General features: G+C 47.2%; 1 pseudogene; it reads left to right on the forward strand.

Annotated features, from left to right (window-relative positions):
* Positions 1 to 1,086: 1,086 nt before the first annotated feature.
* Positions 1,087 to 17,633, forward strand: LOC122420843 (annotated as a pseudogene).
* The last annotated feature ends 1,802 nt before the right edge of the window (positions 17,634 to 19,435 follow it).

The following is a 19,435-nucleotide window of genomic DNA, read 5'->3' on the forward strand; positions in this document are numbered from 1 at the left end:
CATAGGGCAACAGTACAGAGTAGAAGTATAACCTTGTTAACACAAAAATTAAATCCTTCTGCAGAAGTTGTCAGTTGAGTTTATCTAAGAAGTTTACCCCACACTGACTCTGTGACTTTGCTGAGGCAGCCCCTGCCTAGCACTCCTGGCTAATAATTAACAACTGTTTAATTGTTATCACACTAGGGCTAAGCTCTTATTTTTCTAGATCTATAACTATATTAACAATGGTTTCTATAACACAACCTTAGCACATTAAAAGCAAAAACACAGCGAGCAAAACACAGCAAGCAAACATCAACCCAATAACCACCTTTAGAACAATTTTTAGAATATGTTTTCTAATAGGACTCCTTCACCCCTCAAAAAGGCTCTATGTCTATTAGGGCTTTTATATAATCAGGTTCTTTATGCTGTTTTATGATTAGGGTATTATGAGCAGTCATGCATATTAGTACCAAGGGCATAGACACATTTGCCAAACAAACTAAAATACCAGCAAAGGAGTTTAAATTAAAACACTCCTTTCACCCTGGATAATCTCATAAAATACCACCACCCGGGAAACTTATTGATTAAAGTTCTAAATTGATTCTTATTTGGAAAGAGATCAGGGAAGGCCTTCTGCCTGTGTCGCAGAAATTAGGGAGTAGTTTATTGAAGCAAGCATCAGAAAGACAGATATCATCTTTAAGGTGAGCACCAGGGGCAGCTTTTCTGAATCCCTGAAAACGTGATCCACCTTGCCTGTCAGGTTTTCTCCCTCATGACCTTGTCATGGGTAGGATTTTGTGTGTTGGCGCCCGGCAGACAACGGGTGCTACCCATACCCACAAAAGTCAACAGACTCATGGGGACCGTGTTATGGCTACCGTGGTGTCTCGGCCAGCATCTAGGGAGGGGCCGTAGAGGTAGCAGGGGAGCAGGTCAGTGACTGCGGGAGCTAGAAGTATGTACTCCTTCTGTTTTGAGTTCACACTCTTGGAGGATGCCAAGGAATGGGTGATGTGACATAACTGGGCGTGGATGCAGGCTTAGCATAAAAGGCTCAGCCAGAAGCCTAGCAGTTTGGGAGACCGTCGGACTGCGACCATGGAGCTCAGCGTGTTCCTTCTCCTTGCTCTGCTCACCGGACTCTGGGTCCTGCTGGCCAGAGACCACCCAAAGGCCCATGGGCGCCTCCCGCCTGGCCCCCGTCCTCTGCCCTTCCTGGGGAACCTTCTGCAGATGGACAGAAAAGGCCTGCTCAAATCCTTCCTGAGGGTGAGACTCATGTGGGCGGGGTCTGAGGGTGGCTCCTTGCCTCTGTCCTTGAGGATCATTCATCAGGAAATGTGAGGCATCCTTCCAAGCTCAGGGGTGGGCTGTGGGAAGTTCTGCGAGGAAGGGATGTGGAGCTGAAGTGTGGTGGATGGTGATCAGGCAGTCAGAGGCATCCCTTGCTCAGTTGGAAGTGTGTGGGCACTGTCCCTGGAGAGGGTAGGCGGGCGTGAAGTGGTGTCTGTGTGTGAGCCGGGGGTATAGAAATCCCTGCTCCTCCGTCCCCCTCTCCCGAGTCCCTGCCTGCCACAGGGAGAGAGAGAGAAGGGGTGGTACCAGTCAATAGGTTTCTCGTCTGCCAACGAAAGCTGTCAAAGATTGGCCCCAGCCAGAGCCAGACAAAAGGGAGGAGGGTGGGGAACAAGGAGGCCAGGTCCCAAGTTCTTACCAATCGTTAACATTAATGTGCAATGAGTAGCTGACCCTGGAGTGTTTACCAGGCCCTGTATCACGGCTCTCTAGGCATGATTTCATGATGGATGATCTATTTATGTATCAATAATGGAATCCATGTGCTTCCCAGGTGGTGCAGTGGTAAAGAATCTGCCTGTGAGTGGGTTCGAATCCTTCGTCGGGAATATCCCTTGGAGTAAGAAATGGCAACCCACTCCAGTAGTCTTGCCTGGAAAATTCCATGGACAGAGAAGCCTGGGGGGCTACAATCCATGGGGCTGCAAGGAGTCAGACATGACTGAGCAACCGAGCACACGCACCATGTAATCTGCACCTGCGAGCCCACTGCCCAGCAGGTCAGGCTTAGGGAACACTCGACAGTAACCCCTAGCAGCCCCAGTGCTCTGTCCCCTCCCCCCAGCCCCTGCAGTGACCACACTCCTGAGTCTTGGGCTTGCCATCTGTTTTGTGTGTTTTTGTTTTTTTTGTGCTCTGCTGGTCCTTTGCTGTGGTGTGCGAACTTCCTCTAGTTGTGGTGTGCCTGCTTCACTTGTAGCGCATGGGCTCTAGAGCGCGCAGGCTCAGTAGTTGTGACTCGAGAGCTCTCTAGTTGGGGCAGTCTGGTTTAGTTCCCCTGTTGCCTGTGGGATCTTAGTTCCCTGACCAGGGATCGAACCCGTGTCCCCTGCATAGGAAAGTGGGTTTTTAACCACTGGACCACCCTTGATTTTAAGGGAGAGTGTTTTGTCACAGATGTGGAGGCCCCGAGTGCATATTATTTAGTTTCCATCACAAGGGTGAACACCATGGACTTTGGTGGAAATATCTGGACTTAGTTTCTTCACCCAGAATTAAGTGGCTAGGACTTATCTGTATCGTGGAGGAAACTCATCAGGTCTTGGTTACAACAGCTCATGGCCGAGAAGAGGAGTCGTCCTCACTTTAGAGAAATAGAGAGTGAGGTCAGCCCGGGGAAGGCACTGGTCCTGGTCCAGGACTGGTCCCCCTGGGACTTCAGAGAGGGGATGTGTGAGTCCAGCATGGAGGCCTTTTCATCTCCTTCATAGATGGAAGCTGCCTAATAATTTGTTATTTTATTTATTGTTATCACATGCACACTCAGTTGTGTTCGACTCTTTGTGACCCCATGGACTGTAGCCTGGCAGGCTGCTCTGTGCATGGGATTCTCCAGGCAAGAGAACTTGTGTGGGTTGCCATGTTCTACCCCAGGGGATCTTCCCAACCCAGGGATCAAAACCCCTTCTCCTGGGTCTCCTGACAACTTGGGGATCACTAAATCCTTTGGGAGTTTAAGGCACGGTGAAGCCTCTCCTCCATAAATATTCACATACATTTTGCATAAATTTTTGCTAGTTCCAGACCCCCTAAATCTCTTCTATAGCTCTTGCAAGGATCCTTTGTGTGTCTGTGATTCTCCTTTTTTCCTGTTGTGTCACGGGGCATGTGGGATCTTAATTCCCCAACCCGGGATTGAACTTGTGCCCCCTACCATGGGAGCTTGGAATTCCAACCTTTGGACCACCAGGAAATTCCCCATTATCCTCCATTCTCATTGTGTCTTTGGAGAGAGAGAGAGAGGTTGAGAGAGATAGAGGGAGGGAGGGAAAGAGAGGTCATAGGTTAGTAGGTGTCATGATTTACTTCCAAGTCCTTCTGGAGTCAGATGGCTGAGGGCTTGTGTTCCAGATTCAACTCTTACTCATGGAATCTTAGCTTCTCTTCAGCAAGATGAGGTCGTGATGATAAGAATGCCTGCCTCATAAGAGACTTGTGAGGACTAGATAGTGCATAGAGCTTGGTATACAGTAAGTGCTCATTAAAAGGACGTTACTTGATCTATTCATTCAGTTATTCATTCATTCAGTGGTAACTTACTGGGCACCTTCTGTGTGCCAGGAAACATTCTAGGCATTAATGATGTGGCATTAGGGCACACAAACAGAGAAGGAAATATTAGGTTGGTAAGAACTATGATTAAAGTAAAGCCAGGTGATATTTTCAAGAGTGGTGGGAGCCACAAACCAGTGTTCTGTGACATCCTAGAGAAGTGGGATGGGGTGTGAGGTGGGAGTGAGGTTCAAGAGGGAGGGGACATAGGTATACCTATGACTGATTCATGTTCACATATGGCAGAAACCAACATAATGCTGTAAAGTCATTATCCTCTAATTAAAAATAAATAATTTTTTTAAAAACGTGACATGAGCTACTTGAAGCTACTTTAGAATGAGTGGTGAAGGAAAGGCTCCATCTTGCCTTGTTGCTGATCAGACACCCTGAAAGATGCCTGTGGAAGATATCAATGAGAGACAGGTGTCAGAGCCAGAACTCAGAAGCAGGAGCAAGCTCAGCATGTTTGGGGAACCACAGCGAGCCTGGAGCTGTGGGATCGAAGGGTCTGTGTGAGTGGGTGGAGATGTCAGAGGGGTGATGGGGCAACATCGTGTAGGGCTCTGTCCACCATGGGGAAACTTCAGGTCAGTCTCAGGGTAGGAGGAGCACTGGATGGTTTGAAACAGGTTAGGGATATTAATTAATTTACATTTTAATGAGGTAGCTCTGGTGTCAAGATAGGGTGGGGTGTGTAGTGAAAGGATTGTGCCTAGCACAGGAAAGGAAGTAAGGAGACCAGCAAAGAGGGTTTGCAGATGTCACTATGAGAGAGTTTTCAATAAACTTAACCTTTTTATAATTTTAAGTCAACATTTTAATCAAGTTTTGAAATTGCGGTATTATTGATTTACCAAGTTTTGCTGATTTCTGCTGTACAGAAAAGTGATTCCATTGCACATATATATGCTTTCCTTTTTAAAAGCTTCTTTTCCATTATGGTTTATCTCAGGATACTGAATGTAGTTCCCTGTGCTATACAATAGGACTTCATTATCTATCCTTTCCATGTCTGAAAGCTTACATCTGCTATGCCCAGCCTCCCACTCCATCCCCAGGTCTTCCCCTTGACAACAACCTGTCTGTTCTCTATGTCTGGGATTCTGTTTCTGTTTCTTAGGTATGTTAATTTGTATCATATTCTTTTCATTTGTGTCACTTTTTAAATTAATTTTTTTCCACTGTGTTACCTTAATTAAATTATTATTTCTTTGGCCACATTGTGCAGCATGCAGAATCTTCTGACTGTGTCATACTTTAGATTCCACATATAAGTGATATTATATGGTGCTTGTCTTTCCTCTTCTGTAAGTCAACTTGTAACTGAAGTTTAACCTTTAGGGTGAAGTACACAAGTCCTAAGTGCTCAGTTCAGTGAATTTTCTCAGAAGAACATACTAATGGAGTTGACATACAGATATGTAACAACTTGGCTCATGCCCAGAAACCTCCTTAAGTCCCCCTTCCAGTCACCACCCTCCTATTATTCTGACACCATAAGTTCCTGTTATCTGTTTCTGAATTTCATATAAATGGAATTATGACGTATGAACTCTTCTAGGTCTCATTGCTTTCACTCACCATTACATCTGTGAGTTTCATTCTTGTTGTTGGTTGTAGCAGTGGTTTTTTTCATGGCTGTATAGTAGTCCACATTATGAATTCATCACTAGTTGTTTATTCCCTATGTTGCAGAGCATTTTTATTATAAGGCAACTATGAATCTCTTTGTTCTTATTTTGCTGAGCACATGTATGCATTTTAGTTGAGTGTGTTTCTGGGAATGAAGTGGCTGAGCTACTCAGTGTACATGCCTCCAACTTCAGTAAATACTTTTGAGCTGTTGCCCCAGTGGCAAAACTTGATGTTATGATTTTTCAAATTTCATGATAACGCCCAGAAAGCTATTGCTTTAGCTTCATGCCTCCCAAGTGGGTGGTGGCATCTCTGGGGAAATTGCCAGAGATGGGGGTTGAAGGTGGGTGTCAAGATGGATGATTTTTTTAAAAAATATTTTATTTATTTATTTTTCCTGTGCTAGGTCTTAGCTGCTCTTCACTGTGGCATGCAAATGCTTAGCTGCGGCATGTGGGATCCAGTTCCCTGAGCAGGGGTTGAACATGGGCCCCAGCATTGGGAGCTCAGAGTCTTAGCAAGTGGACCACCAGTGAAGTTCAAAGAAGGATGATCTTTAGATGAGATGCCAGTGAGATGTCACCAGACTCAACTAATATCACCTGGGCTGGAGTGAAATTATTAATAGGAATATTTAACCACCTGTGCTTCTTAGGGGGCTTTCCATGTGGGGCTAGTGATAAAGAACCCACCTGCCACTGCAGGAGATATCAGAGACGTTGGTTTGATCCCTGGGTCAGAAAGATTCCCTGGAGGAGAGCATGGCAACCCACTCCAGTATTCTTGCCTGGATAATCCTATGCATACAGGAGCCTGGGGGACTATGGTCCATAGGATGGTAAAAAGTTGGACATGACTGAAGTGACTTAGCACACACATACACTGCTTAAGACACCAACCAAGCGAACCAGTGTGAACTGGGCTGGGTCATGGGTTAATCTTTTAGTTGCTGGGTTCTGGGAAACAAAAAGGCAGGCTGGGGTGTAAGGTCTTGGGTCAGTGGGTAGTTATCAATCTATATGTAAGTGTTTAATTACCAATCTATATGTAAGTGTTTTAGGGCTTCACTGGTGGCTCAGATGGTAAAGAGTTTGCTTTCAATCCAGGAGACCAAGGTTCGATCCCTGGTTTGAGAAGATCCCCTGGAGAAGGGCATGGACTCCCACTCCAGTATCCTTGCCTGGAGACTTCCATGGAAAGAGAAGTCTGGCAGGCTACAGTCTATGGGGTCGGAAAGAGTCAGACACAACTGAGTGACTAACACACACACACACACACACACACACACACACACAAGTGTTTGCCTGGTTTAATAATGGAGATGGGGACAGCGGGCCATGCTGACTAATAGCAGCCCTGGCTGTGGGTGTGCTTGGCAGTTCCAACAGAAATATGGGGATGTCTTCACGGTGTACCTGGGCCCAAGGCCAGTGGTCATCATATGTGGGACAGAGTCCATTCGGGAGGCCCTGGTGGACCAGGTCGAGGCCTTCTCTGGCCGAGCGAAAATCGCCGTTGTTAACCCAATTGTCCAAGGATACGGTAAGGGCCTCAGGCCCACTGGGAGGGGACAGAAGATGAGGATGGGGATTGGGGAGGGTGAGTCTGGGAAGGGAAGATAAGGGGTGGAGTGGGACTCGGAGTCTCCTTGAAAATTCCTCTGCCACCCAAGCCTCTCCTAAACCCTAGGTGTTGTTTTTGCCAACGGGGAACGTTGGAAGGCCCTTCGGCGATTCTCTCTGGCCACCATGAGGGACTTCGGGATGGGAAAGCGGAGCGTGGAGGAGAGGATTCAGGAGGAGTCTCAGTGTCTGGTGGAGGAGCTGCGGAAATCCCAGGGTGAGCCCTGGGGTGGGAGTGGGCAGGAGAGGAACACGGGTAAGCCGTGTGAGCACAGTAGCCCAAAGACAGAGGGTGTAGGTGGGCAGAGAGAGAGATGGAGAGACAGAGCGGAGACAGAGCTTGGGAGGCCAGCAGAGGAGCAGGGACCAGGAGAGGGGCAAATAGACAGGGCAGAGGTGGGTAGGTGAGAAATGCGGGGGGCAGGAGAGATACAGGCGTGCAGTGTCAAGAGGAAGGCAAAGACGACTCAGGCAGTAAATAGCATCTTAGTCGCCTGTGTTCAAGGGAACCGGTTTGTGGTTTGATTGTATCTGTCAAGGGCCAAAATGTGACTTCAATAAAAAGAAAGTAAAGAGAAAAAAAGAGAAAACAGACATTTCAAAAAAAAAGGATAAACTGTGTTTTCCTTTCTTTGGGTGAACAACTGGCAGTGAGCAAGGGGGGCAGTCAGGGTTTTCTGCTCTGAGAGAGTCAGGTGAGCACTCTGTGGGCTTTAGGATTCCTTAGAAACGTCCTGTCTGAGACAAGAGGTGACAAGATGCTTTCTTAAGAGATTTTGAGACATGAATGGAGAGTCTGGGAGGAAGAGGCAGAGCCACGGGCAGCTATAGAGGTAAAAGGATGGAAGGACTCAGAATAAGACAAGAGGAGACAGAGTGATTCAGATGGAGACACAGAGAGGAAGAAAGAGAGATGGAGGGATCAAGGCAAAACGAGAAGAGACTCAGAGAGGCAGGAAGGAACAATGGCACAGAGAAACTGAGGCACAAAGATTGGAGAGAGACAGAGAGGCTCAGGAAAGGGTGTGCAAGGGAAAAAGAGACAGTGGACAGGAGAGACCCAGGGAGAGGCTACACTGACCTGACACTCCTGGGTGCACAGCCCGCCCTCCCTCCGCCTGGGGTGAACTTGGCACATCCAGACACTAACAATCAAGTGCAGAGCAGTTCCCAAGGACCGGAGAGCTCTAGGGGTGGATGGAAAAGATGAGGGTGGTGGGGGGGAAGTGCGGACAGTTAAGGGACCAGGAGAACAGAGCTTTGTCAATGGCACCTGCAATTGATTGAACACATGCTCTGCACCTTCTTCACAGGACTGACATGAGAATTTATTTTTTTATTTTATTTTATTTTATTTATTTATTTATTTTTTTATTAGTTGGAGGCTAATTACTTCTGGGCATACACACTGAGGAAACCAGATCTGAAAGAGACACGTGCACCCCAATGTTCATCACAGCACTGTTTATAATAGCCAGGACATGGAAGCAACCTAGATGCCCATCAGCAGATGAATGGATAAGGAAGCTGTGGTACATATACACCATGGAATATTACTCAGCCGTTAAAAAGAATTCATCTGACATGAGAATTTAATAAATGTGAAGTGCTTAGAATAGGGCCTGGCACAACTTCTAGGCTGGCGAGTGTTGGCTCTGATGAGGCTGTTTTTTTTTTCATTGTGAGTGAGTGATAGAGGAGAGTCACACAGAGACAGCTCCCCTAGCACTAAAGTCTGTGTCCTGCGACCCACCCCTTTCCGTCTAGGAGCCCTCCAGGATCCCATCTTCTACTTCCACTCCATCACCGCCAACATCATCTGCTCCATTGTCTTCGGAAAACGATTTGACTACAGAGATCCTGAGTTCCTGAGGCTGCTGGACTTGTTCTTCAATCGTTCGTGCTCATCAGCTCCCTGTCCAGCCAGGTCCGGGAGGACAGAGCTCTGGTGGACACCCAGACAGGGGAGAGGGGTGATTTGCTTTTGGGAACCGGAAATGCAGCTTCCAGCCAGAAGAGGGACAAAGACAACAGAGAGAGAGAGAGACAGGGACACAGAGGCCTGGGGGAAGGGAAAGATGGTGAGACAAGGACTGAGAGAGTAAGAGGAAGAAAGGGGAGTGATGGAGGAGGGAGAAACAGAAAGAGGAATCAAAGACACACACATGAACCTGGTCCTGTCTTCAAACAAAAAGAGAAAGTGTGTCTTTCTCAATGAACCTAGAAATACCCCTATTGCAAAAAGTGAAAGTGTTGTTCCCTCAGTTGTGTCTGACTCTTTGTGATCGCAGGGATTGTAGCCTGCCTGGCTCCTCCTCTGTCCATGCAGTTCTCCAGGCAGGAATGCTGGAATGGGTTGCCATTTCCTCGTCCAGGAGATCTTCCGGACCCCTGGCAATGCAGACAGATTCTTTACCTTCTGAGCCACCAGGGAAACCCCACCCCTATAGTATGTTAAGCTAAAAAGTGAAACTTGAGAAAAGTCTGCCTGGCTGTTGCGCTCAACCGAGAGTGCAGGTCAAAGTCACAGGAATAAATATGGCAAATCCAAATTCCCATGACCTCCTAGTGGAGTATCAGGCCTGGAAAATCTGCAAGGAGGTTCAGATGAGTACTTGCACAAGTCCAATATGGGGTTTCAATTTTCTTCTCTCATAGAGAACCACAGAGAGGGGAAAAGCCTGGAAGTTCTGCCAAACAGTTAACCATGTTATCTCTCGAAGGACAGGTGAAGGAGGAATTCCACATCAGAGTTTATACTATCCTGCATTTTTTGCAGTTGTTGGCAACAAGTTAGAAGTTACATTTCTCATTAGGCAAAGCCATACACATATGCTCCCAGATAGTCAGCACCTTCATTATGTGTAAGCATCGTGTTATCAATGCCTGACACAGCAAGGATGATGCAAGAGGAGGAAAGAGGCAGAGAGAGGTTTGAGTAGAAGAGGTAAACTGGCTGGGGTAGATAAACTGGCTGGAAAGGGCAGAGGGTGGATGAGCACTAGACCCATGGACATGAGGAGAGATGGAAAGGAGAGAGAGACAGGTGGGCCAGAGACTAACAAGAAGACAGAAGGAGAGGGGGAAAGATGCAGAAAGAGAAAAAAGTGATCTCTTACACAAAAGACACACAGAAGCAGTGAGTGAGGGGCTCAGATACAGAGTGAGAGCCAGAGGGAGACAGAGACTGAGAGGTGGAGAGAGAGACAGAGACAGGGAGACCAAGACACCCCAGAGAGGCAGAGAGAGATGGAGAGAGAGACAGGAAAACAGAGATCCCTTGTGAGGGTACTGGGCAGAAGGGCTGTCCCTCCCTGTGACCTGCTAGCTGAACCCTGCAAGGGCCTCACAGTCCCTTCTCTCCCACAGCTGTTTGAGATCTACCCCAGCTTCCTGAAGTACTTTCCTGGCTCACACAGGCAAATCTACAAAAACCTGCAGGAAATCAACGTCTTCATTGGCCACAGTGTGGAGAAGCACCGTCAGACCCTGGACCCCAGTGCCCCCCGGGATTTCATTGACTGCTACCTGCTCCGCATGGAAAAAGTAGGATTTGGAAGAGGCAATGGGGTGGAAGGGAGGAGACCAAAAGATATAGAGTGAAAAGGGAGGGGAAAGGAGTAGAGCAGTGGGGGGAAGGGAGAGGGGAGGGGAGATTTGGAACGGAGCAGAGGGAGAGAGGAAAGAGCGGGGAGTTGCTGGGGAGGAGATAGAGGTTCAGGAAATACAGGACAAGGGGAAAAATGCAGCAGCAGGTGAAAAGAGTCACAGAGGCAGAGAGACTGGGAGACGAAGGGGGACAGACACACCAAAGAGATGGAAGATGATTGAAACAGAGCAAGACAGAGCAAAGGGAGATTGAGGCCGAGATAGAGAGACGGTGGGACACACAGAGCATAGAGGAAAGGGGAAAGAGCCAGACGGTTTAAGACCCAGAAACAGGTGGAGGGACCCTGAGAGAAGAGGTGTGGGCAGCAGGGCCCCGGCCTCCCCTGATGTGAACCCCACCTGTCTGGATTCAGGATAAGTCCGACCCCCAAAGCCAGTTCGATCATCGGAACCTCATCATGTCTGTTCTGTCGCTCTTCTTTGCTGGCACGGAGACAACCAGCACCACGCTCCGCTACGGGTTCCTGCTCATGCTCAAGTACCCGCACATAGCAGGTGGGCAGGCCGGGGACGGGCACTGGGAGGGGCTTCTGACCCCTCTGCAGGTCCAGAAATGGGGCTAGAGGTCTTTGGTGAAGGAGAGAGGCAGCTTTCCCCTCTTACACCAGGAGCCTGTAGGTTGTTTTTGTTTTTCTGTTTCCCTTGGCCCCTGACCAGGCATGGAATTTGCACCCCATGCTGTGGCAGTGAGCAACCTTAACCACTGGACCACCAGGGAAGTCCTCCAAGCAGTGCAGGTTTTGAATGATCTACCCAACTAAGCCAGGCCTGTTGGTGGATGGATGAATGAAGAATCTGTCAATCTGGGGAGTTCCCTGGAGGTCCAGTGCTTAGGACTCAGTACTTTCAGTACCATGGCCCTGGGTTCAACCCCTGGTCAGGAAACTAAGATATGGCAAGTAGCGCAGCGTGGCCAAAAAAAAAGCCCCCAAATCTGTCAATCTGTTTTCCCAGTTTCTTCTATCACTTAAAGATCGACCCACTCATTTACCCATCTGTCGTTTCAACTCATCAGTCAATCTGTACACTCAGATTCTTTCATCTGTGATTCATCTAGGATATATACATCCATGCTTTGTTTGGACAAAGTGATCATCTTTGATCATTTGAAAGAGTGATTCATTGAATGAAGTGTTTGTCACTGATTCATCTGTTTCTTCATTTATTCATGCATCCATCTGTTTTTCTAAAACTAGGTTACATAGCTTAATCCTTCCATTGCTTGTTTTTCCCTTCATCCTTCATCCATCTATCTTTTCAGTTATTTATTAATGCACTCATTTATTCACCCTTGATTTATATATCTATCATTAAATCCATCCACCCACCCACTGATTCCTCTGTTTACCTGTTCCTTTAAATGTATTCATTCACATGTTCTTCCAGAAGTTTAGCCATCCATCCATTGATAGGAGTTATTGGTTCATCAAGTTCATTTCTTTATTTGTCTATGGATCATTTAGTAATAAATTACTCTTTGATAAGTTACGAATACATCCATTCATTAGCATTCTTCCATTTACCAGTCTTTCCACTCATGAATTGGAGAAGGAAATGGCAACCCACTGCAGGATTCTTGCCTGGAGAATCCTGTGGACAGAGGAGCCTGGTGGGCTGTCGTCTATGGGGTCGCACAGAGTCGGACATGACTGAAGCGACTTAGCAGCAACAGCAGCAGCTGCTCATGAATTGATCTACTAATTGATCAAATGATTGATGTGCTCATTTATTTCTCCAGTTGTTCATGGGTTAATCCACTTTGTGTTTTACTATTATATTCCTGAGGACCTAGCACAATGCCTCATGTATGGTATACACACAATAAATATTAGTTCATTTTCTACTCATCTTAGAGGAGGAATTTTGATAGGTTCATAGCCTTGAGTTCTTAGTCTGAAATTCTGAGCAAAACTGGGCTTCACATGTGTGTGTGTGTTTGCTTGTGTATGTTGGGAGAGAATCCATAATATTTGTTAGATATTAAAGAGTGAAAATTCTTGTAGTTTTCCCATTTCTCCTCCCACTCCAAGCTGGTTGCTCAGAAGAGTGTCAATGATCTAACATTTCCTATGGGTTTTCCGGGCTTATTGGCCTTGAAATGAATGGACCAATGTCCATAGAACATTGAAATGTGTTCCAACATAGAAAGCAGTGTTCCTGGTGAAATGTCTCTATAACTGAGGTTCACTGGTCCCACGCTTCTGTGCAGAGAAAATCCACAAGGAGATTGACCAGGTGATTGGCTCACATCGCCCTCCAGCCCTGGATGACAGAGCCCAAATGCCATACACGGACGCAGTCATCCATGAGATTCAGAGATTTTCGGACCTCGTCCCCATGGGCGTGCCCCACATGGTCACTAAAGACACTCATTTCCGAGGGTACATCCTCCCCAAGGTACAGCACCTCACTGGGCTGCCACATCTCCCCTGTGTGGTTCTCCTGGGTTCTCTTTCATCTCCCAACCTTGACCACCTTTTGGTTTTATCACTCAACCTTGGGTCATGATGTGTAGGGGTGGGTTGGGGGAGGAAATGGAGATATCTTTCAATCTTGTGACCCTCCCTCAGGGCACAGAAGTCTATCCCATCCTGGGCTCTGCTCTCCACGACTCGCACTACTTTGAGAAACCAGATGACTTCAACCCTAACCACTTTCTGGATGCCAGTGGGGCAGTGAAGAAAAATGACGCTTTTATGCCCTTCTCCATAGGTAAGCTGGGCCTGCATTCCAGAGTGCAGGTGCCATGACCTCTTGAGGACAATCAAAGAGAGGTCTTTGTTCATTGAGCAGTTTATCTGTGCCAGTTGCTTTACCTGTATTAACTCATCTCATCTTCACACCAACCCTAGAGGGGGCTTGAGAACAAAGATCACATCCCAAAGGCACAACTCTGTAAGGGGGACAATTATACCTCTCTACACACAGGTATCAAATCTGTTGAGCACCACTATGAGCCAAACATTTTATCAGAGGTTGAAGATAACGCATCAGACAAGTCACAAGGAGACACAGTTCCTGCCCCTAGAAGTTTACAGTCCAACAAGAGAGATAAGCATGGGTTATATAGTTACAGAAAAATCTATAAATGAATAAATGTTGCAGTGGGCTTAGAACACCTTGGCTAACGTAAGTGCTCAGAGGCCAACTCTTCCTCATGTAACGAATCATAATTATGATAAGTGCTCTAATGGGGGCTTTGGGAACATTAAATAGGAAATACTGACTACTCCTGGTGGGTCTGTGAGGAAAAGCTTACCCTAAACAGTGTCTTCTAAACTATGACATCATGGGGGAGTATCAACCAGCCACTGGAAGCCATGTTCCCTCAGAGGGAGAAGCAAGGGCAGAGCCTGAAGGTGGAGATGGCATGGCTCATCTGAGAAAGAACTCAGGAAGACTGGGACGTGGATTACAGAAGAGAAGGGTGAAGAAGAAGATAAGTGAAGGGGAACAAATGAGCCACTTGATGAGGGTGAAAGAACATTCAAAACATGAAGATCATGGCATCCGGTCCCATCACTTCATGGGAAATAGATGGGGAGAAAGTGGAAACTGGTAGATTTCATTTTCTTGGGCTCCAAAATCACTGCGAATGATGATTGCAGCCATGTAATAGAAAGATGTTTGCTACTTGGAAGAAAAGCCATGACAAAGCTGGACGGGGTATTAAAAAGCAGAGACCTTTGCCGACAAAGGTGCATATAGTCAAAGCTATGGTTTCTCATTAGTCATGTATGAATGTGAGAGATGGACCGTAAAGAAGGCTGAACACTGAAGAAGTGATGCTTTTGAATTGTGGTGCTAGAGAAGACTCTTGACAGTCCCTTGGACTGCAAGTCGATCAAACCAGTCAATCCTGAAGGAAATCAACCCTAAATATTCATATCAGGGCTGATGCTAAAGCCGAAGCTCCAATACTTTGGCCACCTGATGTGAAGAGTTGATTCATTTGAAAAGATCCCAATGTTGGGAAAGACTGAGGGCAGGAGGAGAAGAGGGCGACAGAGGATGAGATGGTTGGATAGTATCACTGAGTCAACGGACATGAGTTTGAGCAAACACTCTGTGATGGTAAAGTATAGGGAAGCCTGGTGTGTGCAGTCTATGGGGTCACAAAGAGTTGGACACCACTTAGCTTGTGAACAACAAGGGTGATGAGCTCAGCTGGGTGGGGCCTTGAAAACTGGGAGGAGTCTGAATTTGTTCTGCTGGGTCCAGGGAGCCAGGGAGGGTCTTGACCTGCTTTGATTTCACTCTCACCCTATTGTCTGCTCCTTGACCCCAACCAGAGGAAATCCCAATGCCCAGGTTCTCCTCCTTGGGAAGGAAGGTGGACCCCAGCATCAAGTTCCCAGTTTTGAATCACACCGGTGACTTCAGTGACTCAGGGCCTCTAGCTCTGCCCAGTGCAATGGCTTCCTCTCTCCTTTCTTTCTAAATTTCTGGCTGTGCTGGGTGCTGTTTTGCAGGGGCTCTAGTGCATGTGGACTCAGTAGTTACTGCGCAGGCTCAGTTGCGGTATGTGGGAATCTTACTAATGGTTCCCCGACCAGGGATCCAACTAGTCACTCTGCACTGGGATCTTGGAGTCTTTTCCACTGGACCAGCAGGGGTGTCCCCTCCCTCCTTAGTTCTTCTTCAGTGAGAGCCAGGGGACCTGTGGGGTCTGGGTGGTGGATGAGGGTCAGTTTCTCCATTAAACAGTCTTGTCCTAAGTTTTAAGAGAGGCAGAGATGTGGCAAACAAAAACAGAGACAGACAGAGAGATAAGGAGAGAGGAGTGAGAAACACAGAGAGAGAGAGACAGAAAGACAAGAGAGATAATGGTAGAAAGAGACTTAGAGTGAATGAGATAATAGAGGGAGGTGGAGAAAGAAGAGGCTGAGAAAGAGGAAGACAGAGAGGAAAAGAGAGAGTGACAGAAGCAGGGAGGAAGAAACACTGAAGGAGAGGAAAGGAGAGATTGTGCAGGGAGACTGAAAAAATGCAAGCGCATTGCAGGGAGAATCAGACTCAAATAGACAGAGAAAGGGACTTACATATGATTCAAGAAGGCGGAACAGGGAAGACATAAAGAGAAAAGATACAGTGCCTGGCAGAAGATATAGACAGAGAAAAAGACTGAGGCAGACAGCCATGGGCAGAGAGAAAGAGCCAGAGGGTGTCCCGTTGCAGAGCCTGAGTGATGGGAAGGACCGGGTTGGAGGCAGCAGGAGTCCGACTGTTCTTGGAAGAGCCCAGTTGCAGATTCAGTGACCAGAGAAGAATCAGCTGGGAGCGCCACTCTGAGTATTGCTATGCTCCTGTGTCCTAACTTCTAAATGAGCCCAGAAGATGTAGACCCTTCTCCAGTTACCTCCAATTGGAAGTTTCGCCAGTTGGAAGACTTGAGGGGGAATTCCTTGGCCATCCAGGGGTTGACTCTGGGCTTCCACAGCAGGGACTAACGGTTCGATGGTTGGTCAGAGAACTGAGGTTCCCAGAGGCCACTCGGTGCAGGCAAAAAGAATCAAATCAAATTAATTTTTTTTTTTTTTAAAGGGAGAGCCTGTCAGGGTCTCAGCCTTTCTTCTGGCTCCTTCCGTTCTCACTTCATTCCAGGTTCATGGTTTAGAACTGTGGTGGGGGGATCCATATGCCTCTGAGAATCGCAGGGAAGCTGTCCACTCACATCCCATGACCATTAGTCCTGCACACAATGTTATGTATGTTTGTTTTTTTTAATTCAGAACTCCTGGAGCCCATGGCTCCCAGGCTGAGATAAGAAGAAAACACACAGACATGTAAATATACATAGGGCCAGGCAGACACCTGGCATACAAACTCCCCACCACACACACCCAGAGACCAACACAAGGTACTCCCTACATTTGCCTTTACTAACAGTCCATCCTAAAGGAAATCCTAAAGGAAATCAGTCCTGAATATTCATTGGAAGGACTGATGCTGAAGCTGAAGCTCCAATACTTTGGCCTCCTGATGAGAAGACTGACTCATATGAAAAGACCCTGATGCTGTGAAAGTTTGAAGGCGGGAGGAGAAGGGGACGACAGAAGATGTGATGGTTGGATGGCATCACCAACTCTATGGACATGAGTTTGAATAAGCTCTAGGAGTTGGTGATGGACAGGGAGGCCTGGTGTGCTGCAGTCCATGGGATTGCAAAGAATCGGACAGGACTGAGCGACTGACCTGAACTGAACTGGTCAGGTCTTCTAAAAATTTTATAAAACACTAAATTTTTATCTTCAAAAGAGCCCTACTAGATAGGTACCGTTCTTCCCATATTAGGTATGACAGACATGAAAAATATTGTCAGAAATATGCACTTGTCCGTTATGTGCAGGCAGATGCACACACACACAGACACACACACACACACACACACACACACACAATGAAGCATTGTTCCGTTTTTCGGGGCCACAGAACTCTCTGGAAATTGAACAAAAGCTTACAAACTCTGTCCCAGAAACATGAGCAAGGTACATCCACCGCACAATTGGCACTTACTTTCAGAGAGTTTCGAAATCCTCTAAGAGTCTCCTGTGGCTACAGGTTAAAGGCTAATCCCACACAACTTTATTGCAATGAACACAGGTGTCTGGGCTTTGGGGTGTGAGCAGGCAAAGTGTGTGCATCCACTCCCAGTGCTCACCGTGATCCGAGATTCTGTGCCTCGTGTCCACATGGTGAACGTCTGTTCTGTCCCCACAGGGAAGCGTATCTGTCTTGGTGAAGGCATCGCCCGCACCGAATTATTCCTCTTCTTCACCACCATCATCCAGAACTTCTCCGTGGCCACCCCTGTGGCCCCTGAGGACATTGACCTTACTCCCCAGGAGAGTGGGGTGGGCAATGTGCCCCCGAACTACCAGATCCAGTTCCTGCCCCGCCAAAGAGGCTGAGGGAAGGCGATCAAGGATACCAGGGTCATGTGTGTCCCCACCTCTGCAGAGAATGGCCCCCGAACTCTCTCCGTGTCTTCCTAACTCTGATCAGACTGTGCTGTGAGCCAGCATCCATAGCCTCCATGCATGCCGCCTCCTTGGGATAGTCCCATCTGCATCTCACCTCCTTCTGCCCTTCTGCCGCTCTTCTAAACTCAAGGAGGTGTTTCCTTTCACCTATTAATAGAATTCCACGAGTGATGTATACATATATACATAAATATGTGTATATATGTGTGTACATATATATATATTTGGCTAAATAAATGAAGCAAAGAATGAAAACTTGCCTCAGTATCTCTCAGCTTTTCTGCCACTGGGGCTAGGGCTTATCCAAGTGACTATTCCCCTCTTGAGCATAACCACAGCTTCCCTTTGTCCACACCTTGGGTTCCATCATCTGTGTATCCATGAGCTCACTTGAGTCATCCCCCCATCCCCACCCACCCTGTACAGGATAGCAGGTACAGTCAGCATGGGCTCAATGATTGTTAAATCTGCCATGGCCCTGATCCCTCTGGGTTATCAGGTTTGGTCACATGTCTGTCATCCTTTGATGACACAGCTAGGTATATCTTGGCTCCTGGTGTGTCTCCAGTATCCAACCAAGAAGTGAACACACATACAGCTTTATTTATGTTGGCAGACATTTGAACTGAAAGAAGGGATTTTGGAGGAAGGGCTGTGCGATTGGGGTTGGGGTGGCTTCACCCCAAAATTGTCCACCTGCTGCAGGTTTTCAGCCAGCAGCCCTAGGAAATCTTTATCCTTGTAGTCAAAACAATGGTCAAAGATCATGGAACAGATGATGTTGGAGACTAAGCAGCAAATCAGGAAGGTGGGGTGGAAGGATGTATCTGTGCCAAGGTCAAGAGAGGCAAGCTGTTCTCTCAGTCACTCTCCACTTGGCAGCCAGAGCGCAGTCCCGTCCATGCACAGATCTGGCCATCTCACTCCCCTGCTCAAAGCCATTCCATGGCTCTCAGGTCCTTTCTCAGGAATTTGTTATTGTTGTTCAGCCGCTTAGTTGTCTCTGACCTTTCGAGACCCCATGGACTATAGCATGCCAGGCTTTCCTGTCCTTCACTGTCTCCTGGAGTTTGCTCACATTCATGTCCATTGAGTGATGAGAACCAACAGGGGTCTTATGCATGAATGTCCATCTCAGGGTCACTTGCCATGGACCCAGCCTGCAAAGTTCTGTGTAGTATCTCCCCACCTTGTGCCAGGGATCTCTGTGTCCTAATCTGTACACCCTGAGAATATGTTAAAATATCTTTCATGGTATGGGGGCTTTGCATTTGGGACGAAGTTAAGGATCTTGAGGTGGGGAGATTAACCTGGATTATCTGGATGGACCCAATGTAACAGCAAGAGGTTTTATAAGAGGGAGGCAGAGCGAATTCCCCAGTGGTCCAGTGGTTATGACTCCATGCTTCCACTGCAGGAGGCACAGGTTCTATCCCTGGTTGTGGAACTAAGATCCTGCAAGCCATGTGGTGTGCCCCCTGGAGAAAAAAAGGAGCAAGGCAGAAGATCAGACATAGAGAAGACAGTGGCAGAGGTCAGAGAAAAAGAAGATGCTATGCTCCTGGCTTTGAAGACTGAGGAAGGGGCCATGAGCCAAGAGATGCCGCATCTAGAAACTGAAAATGTGTACGATAATAAAAAGAAATGAAAAACCTGTAAGATGATACAGCTAAATCAATAAATGAGCTGTAAGATAATACATTTGTGTTATTTGAGGGCACTGAGTTTGTGATCGTTTTTTACATCAGCCATAGGAAACTGATACATCATGTGACTTTCCATCTGGGGTCATCCCAGTCTATATTAGTTTCTAAGTCTGCTGTAACAAGGATCACGGAGTCATCAGAGTTGATTCCTTCTAAAAGTCATGGGAGAGAATCTATTCCAGGCCTCTCCCCTCGT

The sequence above is a fragment of the Cervus canadensis genome, chromosome 18, assembly GCF_019320065.1.
Source record: "Cervus canadensis isolate Bull #8, Minnesota chromosome 18, ASM1932006v1, whole genome shotgun sequence".
NCBI lineage: Eukaryota > Metazoa > Chordata > Mammalia > Artiodactyla > Cervidae > Cervus > Cervus canadensis.